The sequence below is a fragment of the Staurois parvus genome, unplaced genomic scaffold (assembly GCF_062004578.1).
Source record: "Staurois parvus isolate SC_StPar_1 unplaced genomic scaffold, SC_StPar_1.0 ptg000522l, whole genome shotgun sequence".
In the NCBI taxonomy this organism is placed as follows: Eukaryota; Metazoa; Chordata; class Amphibia; order Anura; family Ranidae; genus Staurois; species Staurois parvus.
Window position 1 is genome coordinate 985,174 of NW_028318318.1, and position 13,424 is coordinate 998,597.

General features: G+C 47.7%; 1 protein-coding gene across 1 annotated transcript in view; it reads right to left on the reverse strand.

Annotated features, from left to right (window-relative positions):
* The window catches only part of LOC149451756 (growth/differentiation factor 8-like), a 72,638-nt gene that overhangs the window by 57,896 nt on the left and 1,318 nt on the right, over nt 1–13,424 (reverse strand). The window lies entirely within an intron of this gene.

Below are 13,424 nucleotides of genomic sequence, written 5' to 3' on the forward strand. Positions count from 1 at the left end.
GGTATCTGATTCGGCTTGTCTTGACTATTCTTTGTATTCTCCTTTGATCTGACCCTCTGTTGCTGAACCCGGCTCGTGACCTGTGATTCTCGTCTGCTGTCCTGTACTGTTCTGTCCTGTTGTTGTTGACCCCGGCTTGTCTGACTACTCTTTTGTCTCTTCCACCAGCTACACGCCATTGGCGGCGGCCATTACCGCAGCTGAGGTGTCTCGGGGGCCGCGACCTGGTTCCTGGCTGCGTCAAGTCCATCCCCACCATCAGGGGCCCTGGTGAAGGGCAGCCTGGGACTTAGACTCCGCGCCCTGAGGGACTTCGGTCTGTGGGTGGTGGTTGTCGTCAGCCAGTGCGTTACATTGTTAGGCCTGCCTGTCCGTTCCTCAGCTCCTGCCCTGACATTACACAAGTGCCATGAACCCTGACGGTGCAGGCACGCCTTCGCTCCCAATGCTAGTCGCCAGACTCGATCAACAGGATCACCTGTTGGATCAGTTCGCTCAGGCGTTGCAAACTCTGCTTGCACGCACCGCGCACCTTACTCCTGGTGTTATTAGGCCGGTTGTCGCTCCGGTGGTCGCTTCCGCTGCTGTTCCGCTTGCTGTGCCTACCGCCGCGGCTGATGCGGCACCCGCGGTGTCCAGAGGTATGACCGGTTCAGCCCCTCTTCCACAGCGCTTTGGGGGTGAGCCGAGTCAGTGTCGTGGGTTCCTCAACCAGGTGGGTATTTATTTTGAATTAATACCCCACGCCTTTCCGTCTGAGAGGTCAAAGGTGGGGTTCCTCATCTCACTACTCTCAGACAAGGCCTTGGCCTGGGCAAATCCCTTATGGGAGAGGAATGACCCGGTGATTCAAGATTTTTCTGGTTTTGTCGATGCCTTCCGTAGGGTATTCGACGTACCGGCTCGTTCCGCCTCGGCGGCCAAGCTGCTCATGACCATGCATCAGGGTTCACGGACCGTGGCCGAGTACGCTATAGAGTTTCGCACCCTGGCGGCAGAGGTCGGTTGGAACAATGAGGCTCTGGTGGCTGCGTTTTCTCAGGGTCTTTCTGACTCATTGAAGGACGAGATTGCAGCTAAGGAACTGCCTGTGGTGTTGGAGGAGCTCATCTCTTTCCTGATCCTGATTGACACCAGGCTCAGGGAGAGGCCTTCACTCAAGGAACGCCTGCGGAGGCCTTCCAATCGACTGGCACCTGCGTTTTCTGTCCCACCTGTTCCTCCCTCTCCTCCCACGCCTCCTGGGGATAGCTTGTCTGGTGGGGAACCCATGCAGCTGGGGTTTGCTCGCCTTTCCGAGGGGGAGCGGGCCGCTCGGCGTCGGGAGGGTCGCTGCCTGTACTGTGGCCTCGGTGGGCACTTTCGGCAGTCTTGTCCGGTCCGTCCGGGAAACGCTCGCACCTGAGATCATGTCGGGGACAGATCTTGGGTGGAGTTTCCTCGTCCCCGGCGTTCCGCAAGGATAAGCCACTGATCACCGTGGTCCTTTCTTGGACAGGGGGCTCGGTGACGGCCCAGGCGTTGGTAGACTCTGGGGCCGGTGGGTTGTTCTTGGACAGCTCGTTTGCTGCGCAGCACTCCATTCCCCTGCAGGCTCGTGCTGCCCCATTGGTTCTCGAAGCAATAGATGGCAGGCCCCTGCAGCCGCCGCAGGTTACCCACGAGACCCTGCCAATAGAGGTAGCCATTGGGGCTGTTCACAGGGAGTTGGCCTGTTTTCAGGTGATTTCTTCCCCACACTATTCGGTGGTTTTGGGGTATCCCTGGCTCCAGAGGCACAATCCAACCTTCAATTGGCAAACAGCCGAGATTCTCTCATGGTCTCCACAGTGTGGGGCCGGGTGCATCCGGGGGCCGGTTAAGGTATTGTGTGCCTCCTCGGACTCTGCGTTGCCCACCGACTATGGGGAATACCGGGACGTGTTCGATAAGGTACGCGCTGGTACCTTACCACCGCATCGTCCTTACGACTGCGCCATATCCCTGCAACCCGGGGCCACTCCTCCGCGTGGCAGGGTGTACCCTCTCTCGGTTGCGGAGAATAAGGCCATGGAGGAGTACGTGGTGGATGCGCTTTCCCGGGGGCACATTCGTAAGTCTACTTCCCCAGCAGGAGCGGGGTTTTTTTTTCGTAAAGAAGAAAGGTGGGGAATTGAGGCCCTGCATCGATTATAGGGGTCTCAATCGGATTACCATTAAAAATGCATATCCAATTCCTTTGATTTCTGAGTTATTCGACCGCCTTAAGGGAGCAACGGTCTTTACCAAGCTCGACCTTAGGGCGGCGTACAACCTCGTACGGATCAGACAGGGGGATGAGTGGAAGACCGCGTTTAACACCAGAACTGGGCACTACGAATACCTGGTGATGCCCTTCGGATTGTGTAACGCGCCCGCGGTCTTTCAGGAATTCATAAACGATGTCCTTCGTGATTTGTTGCAGCAATGCGTAGTGGTTTACCTGGATGACATCTTGGTTTACTCTACCTCCATGGAGTCCCATGTCCAGGATGTTAAGCAGGTGCTGCAACGATTGCGTGAGAACGGACTCTTTTGTAAACTCGAGAAGTGCGAGTTCCATCGATCCCAGGTTGCCTTTTTGGGCTACATAATTTCCGCGGAGGGATTTTCCATGGACCCTCAGAAGGTTGCGGCAGTTCTGCAGTGGCCTCGTCCCAATGGTCTTCGGCCCATTCAGCGCTTTCTGGGTTTTGCCAACTACTATCGGAAGTTCATCAGGAACTTCTCCACATTGGCAAAGCCTCTCTCTGACCTAACCAAGAAGGGGAGTAACCCTCACGAGTGGCCATCCGAGGCCATCAGAGCTTTCGAGGCTCTGAAAGCTGCCTTTGCTTCGGCTCCGATTCTTTCGCATCCCAATCCTGGGTTGCCCTTCGTCCTCGAAGTTGATGCTTCCGAGACGGGAGTAGGGGCTCTCCTGTCTCAGCGTCGGTCACCCGATGGACCCCTACTTCCCTGCGGGTTCTACTCCAGGAAGCTTTCCTCGGCTGAGTGCAACTACCAGATTGGAGATCGGGAGTTGTTGGTCATCATTCTGGCTCTCAAGGAATGGAGGCACCTGCTCGAGGGTTCCGCGGTTCCGGTCCTCATTCTTACCGATCACAAGAACCTGACTTATCTTTCGGAGGCCAAGAGATTGACACCCCGCCAGGCCAGATGGGCTCTGTTCTTGTCACGCTTCAACTATGTGGTTTCATATTTGCCTGGTTCCAAGAATGTCAGGGCTGATGCGTTATCACGGCAATACTCTGAGTTGTCCAGGGAGGACTCTGAGCCAATCTCACTTATACCTCCAGATCAGATCCTGGCTGCCATTCGCACCAGTCTGACCTCTCCCCTTGGGGAGCAGATTTTGGCGGCTCAAACTGATGCTCCTCCCGGGAGGCCGGAGGGTAGATGTTTCGTACCCGAGGGATTGCGCACCCGCCTGCTGCGTACCTACCATAACGCCAAAACTGCCGGGCATCCAGGGAAGAACCAGCTGTGTTGGGTCGTCTCTCGCTTATTCTGGTGGCCAACCCTCCGTGCCGACATTGCCTCTTATGTAGCGGCATGTTCGATCTGTGCCCAGAATAAGTCTCCACGGCATCTCCCTTTGGGTCTTCTGCAACCCATTCCCAATGGGGAGCGTCCTTGGTCACATCTAGGGATGGACTTTATTGTAGACCTCCCGGTGTCTCGGGGTCATACGGTCATCCTCATGATCGTCGATCGGTTTTCCAAGATGTGCCATTGCATTCCACTCAGGAAATTACCCACAGCGCAGGAACTGGCCACGGTCTTTTCCAGGGAGATTTTTCGCCTGCATGGGTTACCTAAGGTGATTGTCTCAGACCGCGGGAGTCAGTTCGTGTCCAGATTCTGGCGTGCCTTCTGCTCCCAGTTGGGTATTAGTCTCTCCTTTTCATCAGCCTACCACCCGCAGTCCAATGGGGCTGCGGAGCGTTCCAATCAGGCCTTAGAACAATTCCTTCGGTGTTATATTTCAGACCATCAGGATGATTGGGCCGATCTCCTGCCGTGGGCAGAGTTTGCCAGGAACTCGGCGGTCAACTCCTCCACCGGGATGTCTCCCTTCATGGCCAACTATGGGTTTCAACCCGCGGTATTACCTGAGAGGTTCTCACCACAGGACATTCCGGCTGTGGAGAACCATCTTGCTGCCCTGCGTTCTTCTTGGGGGCAGATCCAGAGGGCCTTGAGGGACTCAGCTCAGCGCCAGAAGTTCCAGGCTGATCGCAGACGGTTGCCCGCTCCTTCATACCAGGTCGGCGATCGGGTGTGGTTGTCTACTCGCAACCTCAATCTTCGGGTGCCCACACCCAAACTGGCTCCCCGTTTTGTCGGTCCTTTCCGCATTCTCCGCAAAGTGAATCCGGTGGCCTATGCACTTGCCCTTCCGTCTGGGATGCGGATCTCCAATATCTTTCATGTTTCCCTGTTGAAACCTCTGATCTGCAATCGCTTCACTACCTCTCTTCCTCGGCCCCGTCCTGTCCGGGTTGACGGTCATGAGGAGTATGAGGTGAGCCGGATCCTGGACTCTCGATTGGTGCGCGGTCAATTACAGTTCCTGGTTCATTGGCGTGGTTATGGTCCCGAGGAGCGTTCCTGGGTTCCTTCCGCGGATGTCCATGCTCCTGCCCTCCTCCGCGCTTTTCATACCCACTTTCCTCAGAAACCTTTTGTGGAGCCGCGGAGGGGGAGGGGCCCTTGAGGGGGAGGTACTGTCAAGGTCCTACCTTTTCCCTGTGGTTATGTTACTTCATGTGCTGGTGTCCATCTTGGATTCTGCTGTGCATGATGGGAGCCCTTTTATGCCTTCAGGTTTCTGTGGTCCATCCTCCAGAGGGGTGTGGCTGATGACATATAAGCCTGTGGCCCGCACATGCTCTTTGCACTTGTGTCTTGTGTCTTTGTGTTGCTGTTACTCTGTTCTGACTCTCGTGACTCTCCTGGTATCTGATTCGGCTTGTCTTGACTATTCTTTGTATTCTCCTTTGATCTGACCCTCTGTTGCTGAACCCGGCTCGTGACCTGTGATTCTCGTCTGCTGTCCTGTACTGTTCTGTCCTGTTGTTGTTGACCCCGGCTTGTCTGACTACTCTTTTGTCTCTTCCACCAGCTACACGCCATTGGCGGCGGCCATTACCGCAGCTGAGGTGTCTCGGGGGCCGCGACCTGGTTCCTGGCTGCGTCAAGTCCATCCCCACCATCAGGGGCCCTGGTGAAGGGCAGCCTGGGACTTAGACTCCGCGCCCTGAGGGACTTCGGTCTGTGGGTGGTGGTTGTCGTCAGCCAGTGCGTTACATTGTTAGGCCTGCCTGTCCGTTCCTCAGCTCCTGCCCTGACACCCATGGCAAGAGTCTGGATAGACAGTACCTTGTCTCAACCTTTTGAATAATCCAGTGGTGCAAGGCAAGGGTGCCCCGAAACCAATGCTATTTTTGCTTTCTTTGGAACTGCTGCTTTCCATTATTAAAACCAAGCAAATTAAAATATAGGATAGAAAAACAAAATGTTGGACTTTGCTGACATTGAAGGGGAGCACACAGACACACACACACATATACAGTGAGGAACAGAAGTATTTGAACACCCTGCGATTTTGCAAGTTCTCCCATTTAGAAATCATGGAGGGGTCTGAAATTCACATTGTAGGTGCATTCCCACTCAGAGACAGAATTAAAAAACAAATTTCAGGAAATCACATTGTATGATTTTTAAAGAATTTATTTGTCTTGCACTGCTGAACATAAGTATTTGAAAACCTGAGAAAATCAGTGTTAATTTTTGGTACAGAAGCCTTTGTTTGCAATTACAGAGGTCAAATGTTTCCTGTAGTTCTTGACCAGGTTTGCACACACTGCAACAGGGATTTTGGCCTACTCCTCCACACAGATCTCCTCTAGATCTGTCAGGTTTCGGGGCTGTCGCTGAGCAACACGGAGTTTCAGCTCCCTCCAAAGATGTTCTATTGGATTTATGTCTGGAGACTGGCTAGGCCACTCCAGAATCTTGATATCCTGGCTGTGTGCTTCGGGTCGTTGTCATGTTGGAAGACCCAGCCACGACCCATCTTCAATACTCTGACTGAGGGAAGGAGGTTGTTGCTCAAAATCTCACAATAAATGGCCCCATTCATCCTCTCCTTAATACAGTGCAGTCGTCCTATTCCCTTCACAGAAAAGCACCCCCAAAGCATGATGTTACCACCCCCATGCTTCACAGTAGGGATGGTGTTCTTGGGATGCAACTCATCCTTCTTTTTCCCCCAAACACGACGAGTAAAGTTTAGACCAAAAAGTTCTACTTTGGTCTCATCTGACCACATGACTTTCTCCCATGCCTCCTCTGGATCATCCAGATAGTCATTGGCAAACTTCAGACGGGCCTGGATATGTGATGACTTGAGCAGGGGAAACTTCCATGCAATGCATGATTTGAAACCATGACGGCGTAGTGTTCTACCGACAGTGACCTTTGAAACTGTGGTCCCAGCTCTCTTCATGTCATTGACCAGCTCCTCCCTTGTAGTTCTGGGCTGATTCCTCACCTTTCTTATCATCAGTGAGGTGAGATCTTGCATGGAGCCCCAGTCCGAGGGAGACTGACAGTCGTCTTTAGCCTCTTCCATTTTCTAACAATTGCTCCAACAGTTGATCTTTTTTCACCAAGCTGCTTGGCAATTGCCCCATAGCCCTTTCCAGCCTTGTGGAGGTCCACAATTTTGTCTCTGGTGTCTTTTGACAGCTCTTTGGTCTTGCCCATGGTAGTAGTTGGCATCTGACTGACTGTGGGGTGGACAGGTGTCTTTAAAGAGCTCAGACAGGCACTACTAAGTTAGATTAATGAGTGGAGTAGAGGTGGACTTTTTAAAGGCACAGTAACAGGTCTTTGAGAGCCAGAATTCTTGCTGTTTCTTATGTGTTCAAATACTTATGTTCAGCAGTGCAAGACAAATAAATTCTTTAAAAATCATACAATGTGATTTCCTAATTCTTTTTTAAATTCTGTCTCTCAGAGTGGGAATGCACCTACAATGTGAATTTCAGACCCCTCCATGATTTCTAAGTGGGAGAACTTGCAAAATCGCAGGGTGTTCAAATACTTCTGTTCCTCGCTGTACATAAATATATACATACAAATTTTATTTATTATACAAAGGAATCATTTTAAAATATCCATAGTTGAGTTAAAAAAATAGGAATTATTCAATATTAATTCAAATACTTTCTACTGCTGACTCACTCTACCACATAATGGAGATGAATATATCAGTATTGATTATATTCCATATACAACAATAATTGTGGATGTGACTCCTCATGGGTCAACGCGTTTCTCTTGTGCTTCCTCAACACACATGAGGTTTCAGCAGAGGCTACTTGCTTGAGTATATATCCACAACGTGAGTGGTCCCCTTGGGCAGGCACTGGAGAAACAAACAGTAGGGCCAGCTTGTTCACAGCTCAGTATATAGAACAGATGATAACAACTAACATGAATATCGGCATATCATCACCACCAATAGGTGAAGAATAGTCCCTCCTAGCATATGTGCAGACTGCTAGTAGCTGGACACATCTGAAAACAGGACACCGCACCTTCCCGTTGGGAAGTCCCGTTGAGGCACTGTTTTCCTCAGCTTGTTGGTTCACATGCATTACAAAATATAGATGGATGGGAAGGTGCGGTTTCCTGTTTTCTTCGCCATGGTAATAATGGAAACCCACAAGGACTCTCTCCATGCCAACACAGCAGACCTTTACGTGGTGCCTCATCACTTAATCTCTGAGGTCCAACCCAGCAATGGAAGCTGTATGTGACTCACTACAGTCAGCTATGTATTCCTTAGGTGAATCCTAATACAAGAATCTCCTGGAACAGCTGGACATCTCCTTCTGGGACTACCCTCTATGACAACAGTGGCTGCTCCATGAACTGCTGGAGAAACATCTATTAGTTGTTGCTACCAACCTGAAAGACTATGAGTTCACCAAGGCCATTGATCACCCAATCAATACGGGGATGATCCATCCATCTGGGAGCTGTACTTTCACATTGTTCCAGCCCTGTACCAGGAGGTCAAGGATGTGCAATGCAATATGCTACAGAATGGGGTGTTTGGGAGAGTCACAGTCCCTGAGCTGCCCCCATGGTCCTCATGAAAAAAAAAGATGGAAGCCTGCAATTCTGTATGGACGACCACAAGCTAAATGCCTGTACACACTAGGATGCCTACCCACTGCCCCAGGTAGATTAATCACTTATGGCACTGAGTCAAGCCAAGTATTTTTCTACCCTTGACCTGGCAAGTAGTTACTGGAAAGTCCCAGTAAGATCGTGAAAAGATTGCCTGTATCACACCCCTGGGACTAATCAAGTTTAACTGCATGCCCTTTGGGCTGAGTAATGCCCCCAGCAAGTTTCAGCATCTAATGGAAAGATGTCTGGGAGATTTGAACTTTGAGACTGTGTTAGTCTAGTTGGATGTTATCATCATCTTCTCCAAAACCATGTTAAGCACTTGGAGAGGGTGTTGGTTAAAAATACCAAAAATGAGAGGGGCAATAAACTGGAGCCCAAATGGGGGTGTACCCCATATTGGGTTGATAAACAGTCCTTTCCACCAACCCCAATGTATGACGTGATCTCAGAGGGAACCAATCCCATCAAGAGGCATCTCCACTGCAAACTACTGCGGCCCTGTGTACTACGTGGCGACTCCACTGGGACATCTGGGGATCAGGAGGTACTTGACACTGTGGATATTCCACCTATGCAGGAAGTCCCCTGGTGAATGATTCTTGCCTCCTCTCTTGCTCGAGCTTCCAGCTCCTACAAATTCGGAGATGGGGAACCCTAGTACAGCAACTAGGATGACCTGGCAACCCCTGCAAGCTATACAGACTGTTCTACATGTGTGAAGGAATGGTTCTGGGCCAGGGGGAAGGGAGTATAGAGGGCCTGGGCAACTCCCATTCATCTGTGGCCCCGGAGTCATGACCATAAGATGATCCCTTGCAAAGTGACTCCATAGAAGACACTGTTGTTTGCTGCCCTTTGCGGTCCAGTACTCTGGTTATGTTTGAACTTGTTTTTCCTGATGTGTCATAACCATGATTACTATAGCTTTCATGTTGCCCTTTCCTGTGTTGTGATGCCGAGGACAGCATCTGTCAAAGAGAGGGCGTGTGGGAAAGTGCAGTCTGTTTTCTCCACTGCAGGTGGCACTCAACTGCAGCAGCACTGCACACTAAGAGGAAGTCAGGAGGATCATAGCTCCTGTAAGGTTTCCTGGATCACTGAGAAAGCTATGTGTTTGGATTCTGCTGCCCCATGTGACTCTGGCAGCCATCTTGGGTCAGGCAGAGTCTATTGGCTTGGCCCACATTCATGCAAGTGAGTAGTGTAAGAACAGGCCACCCATGTGACCAGAACAGTGAATAAAGGTAGGGAAAGGTCCCAGATAAGTAAGGAAAGGATAGGGACATGCCATCCTTCTTGGAATCTTCCCATCTGGGTAAAAACTGGCCTGGCCAAATTATGCCCTTCAAGAGAGATGCTGTTGGCACACCTGAGAACATTATTCATTGCTGTTACATCTCTGAGTTCCCTAGTTGGGTGCCTTCCCATTGGGTAGCAAGTTCCATTTATTGCAACTGGCTCTGTGTGTTTATTGCCACTGCACCATGCTGCACCTCCTCACACACTTACTGCAGACATTTTTAAACAAATTTATGATCAGTTATATCAAAATTTATTTGGCTGCGTGGATGTCCTAGTGTGGCTTAAGCAGTGTTGGTTAAACAAGAGGGAGGGCTTGCACTGTCGAATTTTAAAAGATATTATCAAGCAGTAGGAATTACGTGGGTGATGGAATTTGAATAAAAGCTAGGTGAAGATTTTCACAGAGCCAGGTTGCACTGGACAAGGTGATATGGGTTCCACAACAGTATTGAGATTTAGGAAGAAACACAAGCCCATTGACGACGAATTTATTTAAGATTCTGGGAAAGGCACACAGACAATTTAAATGGAGTTATAATTTTCCACTTATTTCTTTAGCAGACACTAGTTATTTATTTCCCAGGGAAGAAGATTATTTCTTTTTCACTCACTGGGTTGGGAAGGACTTACTTTAGTTGGGTGAGGTATTAAAGGGAAATAAATTATGTTCACTTCAAGATTTGCTGGAGAAGTGGGGCATGGCACTTTTAGTCAAATGGAGGCATGCACAAATTCAGCACTTTTTAATGTCAATATCACAATCATTACACACAGGGGATAACCTGTTGCCTATGGAGAGACTGTAGTGATTCAGAGGGAAAGAGACATTATATCGCTCAAATTTATAGCGTATTGGGAGGAGAACCTAAAATAACAACTTATTTAGGTAACTGGGAGCAAGAACTGGGCTCACTAGAGAGTGATTATCAGAGGTTAAAGATACTAAGATTGGCAATTTGTTCCTCAGTAGTTGTAAAGATGATGAAGCATGTTTTAAGGCATTAGCAAGATGGTACACCACACCAGTGGTTGCACATAGGTTTTGGGAAGAGACATCAGCCTTATGTTGGAGCAGCTGTGATGTACCAGGAACCTTTTGGGCACATATGGTAGCACTGCCCGAGTATACAGAGGTACTGTGAAGATATAGCTAATAATATCCAAGAGATAATAGGAAAACTAGTGCAAGTAGATCTTTGCAAAGATACTATGGAAAAAATGTAATTAAATGGAAGGATTAGTTGGTATTTAAAGCAAAGGTCATGTCAAAATAAAAAAAAATAAAAGTCAGCAGCTACAAAAATTGTAGCTGCTGACTTTTAAAAAACAGACACTCACTTGTCCCTTGATCCTGCGGTGTCCTCACACTGGCTGGGTTCACCAGCTGTCCTGTGTCCCTGGTGCCGGCATCTTCAATGTGGGCACCCGGCTGTGACAACTTGCAGCTTCACAGCTGGGTGCCCACGGCACATGTGAATGGTCTCGTAGTCTTCTGAGACCTTTCACATGTCCCAGAAGACTACGGGGAGGGAGGGGGGGAGGACAACTTCCGACCGCCTAGGCAATCGCAGCTGAAGTGGAAGCGGGTATCTGTCAAATTTAGATACCCCCTCCTTCCCCCGCTCCCCAAAGGTGCCAATCCTTAACGAGTAGCTGGGGAAGAAGCCTTAAAGTGGAGCTTCCCCTTTTGGGTGGAGAAAAAAAAAAATCAGAGGGTTATTTTAAGATAGGAAGTATTGTTGAAGGGAGAAAGGAGAATACTTCATGATCAGGTAGTGGAAAGGGAAAGACGGCCATTAAAAGAGGTGGCAGTAGGACAGTGCTATATGTCAACAAATGCTTGTTTGTCAGAGGGGTGTAGGTAAAGTGGGACCAGTGGGATGTCTCTTTCCTTTTTTTTTTTTTAGTTGATGGTTATATACCTGTACGCTGATTTTTATGTTTGTAATTTACACATGGAAAATTAAAAAAATAGAGAATAGTTAAAAAAAAAAATAAAATAGAAGAAAGCAATTCTAAAAAAAGGAAACTAATGCAGCCATCACATCAAAGAATTAGTAAGCTGCAATCTAATGTTTGCTTTAGGATTTAAAACCACTTTAATATCACTAGAGTAACTGTTTTGGAGATTGAGATTAGAGACATAGAATAAATCATTAATGGTTTTGTTATGGGGCCCCATCACATCAAATGGCCCTGTTAGTGAATTAAGAAACCGGAATTATTTAAAAAAAATTAACTCTTGTACACAGCATTGGATTTACCATTAGGCACAGTATACCAGTGTAAAGGGCAGAGGCAAAAAAGGCGGCTTCCACAATATAGTTTGCAGCCAAACAGTTTTTTGCATAATTGGTAAAAATACATTGCTTTTCATGTAAGCTTATTATCACACAATTGTAATCAGGGTTAAGTGTACATATACTAATTCCCTTAGGCCAACTATTCTGTATTGCCTCCCTATCACAGTGGGCTAGTTAGCCTTGGTATCACACAATAAAGTCACACAAGACACATCAAGGATGGGCCAGTTAGGCTAAAAGGCCAACTTTCTTTATGATGCGCAGGTGCCACTGCTAGCAGTCCTGCTGTCTTGGACCACAGCTGGGGTTGGCTATGAAGAAATCTGGTCCTGCCTCTAAAAAAAAAACTGCTCTGTATATAATATATGATCCTACAAGAGAGGTGTTTTGATGTGTGCCTACAGGCTCAGGTGATTATAGTCCATCCCTGCTTTCATATGTTAATTATTTATAGACCCTTATGAATGAATGCCACAAAATGCATCTAAACTGCTAAACAAACAATATTACAGTCCCAGCGTAACTGCACAACAGTTTTTCTTTGAAAGAGCTCTCTTGACTTATGATGTCCCTATGGCTCTATAACACATCTTAAAAAATTAAAAAAAAAACTGGAAGCCCCTTCCTCAACATGTCAAAGCTGTCAGTGTTAGAGCCAGGTACAGACACAGCATGCCTTCCACTTACTCCCACTGGTCTTGAAGCAGTTTGAACAACATATTTTTTGTGGGTATCTATTTTAAGAGATAGGCTAATTAGCAGCCCTCCTAGCTTTTGAAAATGAGACACACATAATATTAGAATATACATAGAGATCTAAACAGCTCTGGCATTAGAAGTTATAGAATCTTGTTCAAAACAGAGTTCTTCTTCAGGTCTGCTGATGGCCAATATATGTAATGCTTCATGTAAAATTTGAATAAGGTTTCAGTGCTTTGCTGCATCCTGTTAAATGTGCTCAAGACTTGTATTTTGACATTATGAAGGGGAGCACTTACACTTTTATACTAGGTTTATTTAAAAAAAAAAAAGGGAAAGACATTGAATGCTAAACCCCAAAACATTAAATCTTATATATTGCAGTGTCATTAGTTTTCACTTTTCATACTAAGAACATTTTATAGCAAGTACAGAAAATACTTGCTGATCTTGACACTTTCTGTGAGCTGAACCTGCAGCACCAATTCTTATTTTTGTATTGTATACTACTAATCTACCCATCCTGCAGACAATGCATTTGAGCAAGGGTGGTGATGTTTGAAGTCCTGCCTGGGTGACAAACACGGCTTCTTCCATAGATACAGAGGAGTAGTGGGTGTAGCCACTCAGTGATAGGAAGTAGGTTATTCCCAGGACTAGCCAGTAGGAAAAAAAGGATGAAAAAGATAAATGCAGCTATCTCCTCTAAGGACTGGTAAGCTGCAATATATTACATTTTTGTTTTTGGGTTTAGATATACTTTAGAATGCACTTTAACAGCGGTGCTTTACTGTACGTAACAAATGCACAGTTAAGTCTGCTAACAAACCCCCAAAATAGAAAAAGATTAATTTTATATGATCAGCTCCAATAACTGGAAAAGTGAGT